Source organism: Temnothorax longispinosus, unplaced genomic scaffold, assembly GCF_030848805.1.
Source record: "Temnothorax longispinosus isolate EJ_2023e unplaced genomic scaffold, Tlon_JGU_v1 HiC_scaffold_614, whole genome shotgun sequence".
Taxonomy (NCBI): Eukaryota; Metazoa; Arthropoda; class Insecta; order Hymenoptera; family Formicidae; genus Temnothorax; species Temnothorax longispinosus.
This window is the reverse complement of record NW_027270467.1, coordinates 1-6,343: the sequence shown is the minus strand read 5'-3', so window position 1 is coordinate 6,343 and position 6,343 is coordinate 1. Positions and strand designations below refer to the sequence as shown.

The 6,343-nt window shown below is 33.9% G+C and overlaps 1 long non-coding RNA gene across 5 annotated transcripts; it reads right to left on the bottom strand.

Annotated features, from left to right (window-relative positions):
• Positions 1-6: 6 nt before the first annotated feature.
• Positions 7-2,652, bottom strand: LOC139824862 (uncharacterized). 5 transcript variants are annotated; one of them, XR_011735329.1, is made up of 6 exons: positions 2,335-2,652; positions 2,064-2,212; positions 1,709-1,897; positions 1,318-1,428; positions 831-1,058; positions 7-674 (listed from the first exon to the last, which is right to left on the bottom strand). It is a non-coding gene; the product is annotated as an uncharacterized lncRNA (long non-coding RNA). The 5 variants fall into 5 exon arrangements; XR_011735328.1 differs by having other exon boundaries at positions 2,377-2,652; XR_011735327.1 differs by having other exon boundaries at positions 2,492-2,652.
• Positions 2,653-6,343: the final 3,691 nt, after the last annotated feature.

The following is a 6,343-nucleotide window of genomic DNA, read 5'->3' as shown; positions in this document are numbered from 1 at the left end:
ATTTTAAGACGACAAGTGTCTTAAAATGCTTTTTACTTGTTTCTAAGCAGCATAAAATATCGATACTATCCGAATAGTATAAAAGCTACATTTGGATGGAACGATAACAATTTAGGCACCCTACCTCTATAATTATTTTAAAATCTGATATACTGTAATATAATCGTCATATTTTTTTTACACAGAAATACTAACGCAAATTATTCGGACATTGTCACTAAAAAATTAGATGAAGATAGTTTGTAATCATACAAAGATACTGTTTAGGTAATGTAGACATCTTTTTAATTCACAACATATCTCTCATTTACTACCGATCATCATTTCATAATGATGCATTTGCAACGAAATAGCTACGTCAGCAACATTCGAGACCATCGACTGGAAAAAGCATTCCTCTTTGTCTATTCGTTGTGACGGATAAAATCGTATAATTTCAGCACTCAGCAGTGGATTCACTTCAATTGATGCGATTTTAAGACAGAGCTCAATTCAAAGAATCTTCGTTGTTACTAAATATGCTTACAAGGCCTGTGAATAGCGCTAATTTCCCTGCCATGCGCATATCTTTCTTTTTCGTGGCTGTATCCAGATAAGACATCATCTTGTCCGCAATATGCTTATAGGCTTTTCCATTCAGCATTAACGTAAAAAATAAAAAGCCGTCGTACCATCTGAAATCGTTATATATAATTGTCTTAGTATTATAATCAATTTTATGATAAGTGTTTCCTCTTCGATAGACAACTTGAATTAATTATAATTGATGTTTATAAGAACAATTTTATATTACTATTAAAAGGAATGTTTAGAGCACTGATTACACTTACATTTCCTGGTTTAGCGCTTATTGTGGCATGTTGTATTTTCCAAATTTTACTTCCAAAACATAGAAAATACCTTCCAGCCTGTATGACACCACGTATACGCCAACGAACCTGCACGGTATATTTTCAGAATGCATTGTGATCTTTAGGATGTCAAGCTTGACGTGTGCAAACTTCATATGACCAATGAACCTTAATAGTATCAATTGCTTCGCATAACTCACAAGTTCCCTGCAATATTTTTTAAGCATATTATGAGAAAATGGAAATACTTAATGCTAAAAACTCTCAATTGCTTTAAATACTTAATAAAATCAATTTTCGTTACTTCTCTAATATTGTTGATAAAATCTATATCATAATAATGGATAATAGGAACTCAATTCACAAATATTTTAGCATAACTTGCCTACAATATAAATTGTGCTACAGAACGCTTTCTCGTTCTTTTCAACTTTTACAATTTACAAGACAGCATATACATACATACATGTGCAATTTTGGATACACCTTCCTTCTTAAAGATCTCTTCGGTATCAGCTCCCTGCGGTCAATATATAGCGGCAAAATTGTATACCATATAGTTGAATATAAAATGGTCCTGCGTGAAAAAACGAGAGAAAAGGAGGACATTTATAAGAGGACCTCTTGTGCTAGACAATTATTCCTCAACAGTGTCTGAGAATTATTATATTTTGAAGACGCGAGATTGTACATTTGAAGCATCCAAGTTAACGAAAGTAAAGTACAATAACATTCTTCGGAGAAATCTTTATTACGCGATAGTGCCCGATAGTGCCTGTCACACGTGCATATAAATACAGATCATTTTCTCGTTCTCTTAACTTTTACAACTTTTACAAGACAGCATATATACGTACGTGTGCGATTTTGGATATACCTTCCTTCTTAAAATCTCCTCGGCATCAGCTCCCTGCCGTCAATATATATTTCACTATCACTATCATCTATCACGCGGCGATGGTCACGACTGTCACACTGTCACTATCTATTTTTAGGTTACCGCTATATTTCAGCATAGATCGGTCTTTCTTAACAGCTTCATGCGCCTGTGATTGAGAAAGAAATCTGATAAGCTCTGTATACCAGCTCAATATAATGCAACATATATACGAATATTTATATACATTTTAGATAAAAAACCGGTCAGTAAACTTTTATAAAAAAAACAATACTCTTTGAAATAATACAAGCAATAATAATTTTTATAATTACCTCTCTATATATCTTAAATGTGCATGAATTTTCTTCTAACTATATTTGTAATGTCATCAACTTTTCACGCTTGTTGAATATTTGCATCATGAGCACCAATAGCTAATCCCATCAGATCTTCTCGAACATTAAATTCATCGGTATATTATCTAAAATAAGGCAAATTTTACATAATGCAAAAACAGTAATTATCACTTACATCTGCTTATATATAAAATATGATTTCAAAGATAAATCTGTATCAAAAATCTATAGTTACTGTAACGTATACCTTAGATTAGATTTGTACGAGCAAGCAATAAATATAACTAACCTCGCGAGACACCACGCGAGCACACGTCATTGCGTTAAAAGATATTTATTTACCAATATTATCCACATATATTATATATAATAGTGGATTATATATAATAAAAAATCCTACTAACCTCGCGAGACACCACGCGACACGTACACACGTCACGTCGCACGATTTAACACACGCGAAACTCGCCAAACTCGCCGCGATCTCGCGATCGCCGTCAATCTCGACCGCGCCAGCCAATCACGCACGCGGAAAAGCGGCAACACTACGTGCGAGATATTCGACTCGCAAGCGCTCACTTCTCGGTAAACATGACTTTTTTATTATGGATGGATGGATAGATAGATTTATAAAAATCTTGAATTTAAAGACTTGATGAGTTTATATAATATAGATGAATTTTATAATAGTTTGTTAGATTACTTTTGTAATGATAAAGATCTTGATTGGGATATTATATCTAGATATAAAAACTTACCAGAAGATTTTATTAGAGAATTAAAGATAAAGTTGATTGGAAACTTGTAACTCAATATCGAAATTTAACAGAATCATTTGTTAGAGAATTTAAAGATTATGTTAATTGGGGATATATATCTAAATATATGGAGTTGTCTGAATCTTCCATTAAAGAATTTAAAGATTATGTTGATTGGTATGTATATCTAGTTATCAAAAGTTGACAGATTCATTCATTAGAGAATTTAAAGATTATGTTGATTGGAGTTTTATAACAGAATTTCAAAAATTAACAGAACCTTTTATTAGAGAATTTAATGATAAAGTTGATTGGGATTGTGTAGTTATATATCAAGATTTAACTGACCCCTTCCTCCTAGAATTTAAAGATAAAGTTGATTGGTGGATTGTAACTGGATATAAACGACTATCAGATACCCTAATTAGAGAATTTAAGGATAAAGTTAATTGGGTTTGTATATCTAAATATTATATTTTATCCGAACCTTTCATTAGAGAATTTAAAGATAAAATTCAATGGTATTTTATAACTAAATATTATCAGTTATCAGAACAATTAATTATAGAATTTAAAGATTATGTCAATTGGCATTTTATATCTAGTTATCAAAAGCTAACAGAACCCTTCATAAGAAAATTTAAAGATAAAATTGATTGGTATTTTATATCAGAATATCAAGTGTTATCAGAACCCTTCATCAGAGAATTTAAAGATTATGTTGTATGGAGGATATATCTAGATATCAAAAGTTATCAGAATCATTATCAGAGAATTTAAAGATAAAGTTGATTGGGAAAATATATCTAGATATCAAGTGTTGTCTGAATCATTCATTAGAGAATTAAAGATGTACTTGATTAGTCGCATAAAAATCTGTTAAGGGATTTTATGTTTTATTATCTTAAATTTTAAGAGTTTTTGTGTTTTATTATCTTAATGAAATTTGAGGTTTTTATATTAGAAATGGTAAAAATGAATTTTGGCATTTTATGTGTTGATTTTTGATTTAAGTATGTGAAAATAGAGGTTGAAATGCACGAGTTAGTTTAAATTTCGGATCATTGTGAAAAAAGCGAAAAAATGATGAAATTTGAACTTAAGAATTGCAAATGAGGTTATAGAATGTAAGATTTAGGAAAAAAAGGGGGGGTCATCGATGTACCCATAAGTAAGTCGCGAGGTACGCGAGCCGTCCCATCCGATTCGCGACGTGATTTCGCGAATGATTTCAGAATACTCTCTCCCGCGCCTGTCGACACCACAGCCTCGTCTACGCGTATTGTCTTGTCGTGTTTTGTGTATTTGATTTGCGTATTTCGTTTTTGGCTCGGTCTCGCGATAACATCTCCGCGCATCCGGGATCAAATTACAATACCGCGAGCTTCCTTGGATTTCCGTGTCGATGCGTACGACACTCCATGAGGTTTTGTACGGTTATTACGCTTAATTTCGGGAAGGTTTCTGCGCTAAGTATTGTCGGCTTTTGCATCGCCGCATCGTCTTTATTCGTTTCGTTAGGCGAGACATATTCCGTTTCGAATTACTGCCGAGCTCGTACACACGCGAGAACCGAAATCATGAATGTTACCGTTTAATTTTAATCACGCGAGTAGTTAGGCTGCATATATTCTACCCCACTGCGCATGTATTGGTGCGTCGGTGTGTGTGTGTGTTAGTGCGGTCACGTGGTGGGGGAGGTCACGTGACTCTAACTAATACACACACACACACACCGACGCACCAATACATGCGCAGTGAGGTAGAACATATGCAACCGTGGACAATATTTATTATTTTTTATTTTTTTTTAAATTTTAACTATTTTTTTCAATACATGCGCGGTGAGTTAGAACATATGCAACGACTCAATATACCTGACGTATGGTAATAGTTGATACGATTGAAGATGTTTGTGTGTAATAAAATAAAATAAGAATGAAGATCGACAAGTATGTTTCTCAATGATGTTCGCAAAAATAGAATAAAAGAAATAGAGTAATATTAATGGTGATGCTTAGGACTTACTCACAGGTGTTCGTATATATATTATCTGGATTTTTGGCCAGGAAGCGCCCGTGGAGCAGCGTCAGCTTCGGATAGTTGCACTGACTCGAGATGAGGTAAAATATGAATGCTTGACTGATAGAATGAAAAATCGAATTAATAATCGTGATGAGGCTGCTCGACACCGCTTTATATACTCTTTGAACAACGCGGCACGCTATGTGTGAGCGCTCCAATTGGTACGTCGATGCGTCACCTCGCATCGGATTGGCGGTTCGCTCCACCACCGTGCCTTGGTTGACGGGGGTACCGCGCGCGCAGCGCGTGGAGACAATGCGCTGTATCTTATAATTAATATCTTGGTGAATAATTAATATTTATGCATATATGGATTCTTAAATATTATTTAGGTATTATTCTCTTAATTGTAACAGCGTCACAGCACCGTTTAACATTTAGATGATGAGAGAATAATGCCTCTGTTGATTCGTAATGTATTCTCTTTGTAAAAATTAATAAATATTAATATTTGAACCGCGAGTGATGGAATTCAAAAATATAAATATGTGAAATATACTACGAGCTGTGTTTTAATTAGTTAGAATTCATATTTTATTCTTTTATTTGTTATAAGGGCTTTATATAGGTGTCATCCTCTTATAACAATTATAGTAAGAGAATAAGTTATTAATCGAAAGTAGATTATTAGGGTTAACATATAAGATTATTATAAAATATCGCATAGTATGCAATGCAAAAGTAAGCGTGGGATGACGTAATCATCGACAGGCGATTACATTTTATCAATAACATTCTCACGGTGAGATGGGTATGCGCTTTGGTTTCAGGATGTTTGGTTGACGCGCCTGTTTTGTCGCCTTTGTGATCTATGGTTACGCCGCTCGGATTGAGAACTTATCGATAGGGCCTATTATTATTTCGGTGCATATTTCGTTTCGCGCTCTTATCGTTAGGCGTCAGTTCCTCTAACTGTTATTTAATACGCGTGGGTGAGATATATTAAGCGGTTTTGTTTTCGTGGTCCTTATCGGTAGTTTATGGTTTATATTATGCGTCCCTTGGCGGCGCCGCGACCCGCAGCTATGGATGTGATAGAAAGATTCTTCTCAGAATTGAGAGGCATTTTTCTGTCGCCATACGACGTGTGGTCTTTCCGAATATCTATTGCCTTGTTTAATAATAGTTAACGTTACAAGAGACTCGTGAGTCTAAGCGCTGCGAAGACGATTTAATTTTGTCCATCCACGTCTTAGGTCAATTGATAATGAATCAACTTTTGTTATGAGGAATAATACATGAACTTTAGTTAAATTAATAAAAGGTATATGTGTTGAAGCGACTTTATGTTTCGTCTTTTTGCAGTGAGCAGATACTTTAAGTTATTAATTAATGGAAATTTAAAGCTTTGCGCCAAGCGTATATATATATATATATATATATATATATATATATATATATATACATATATAT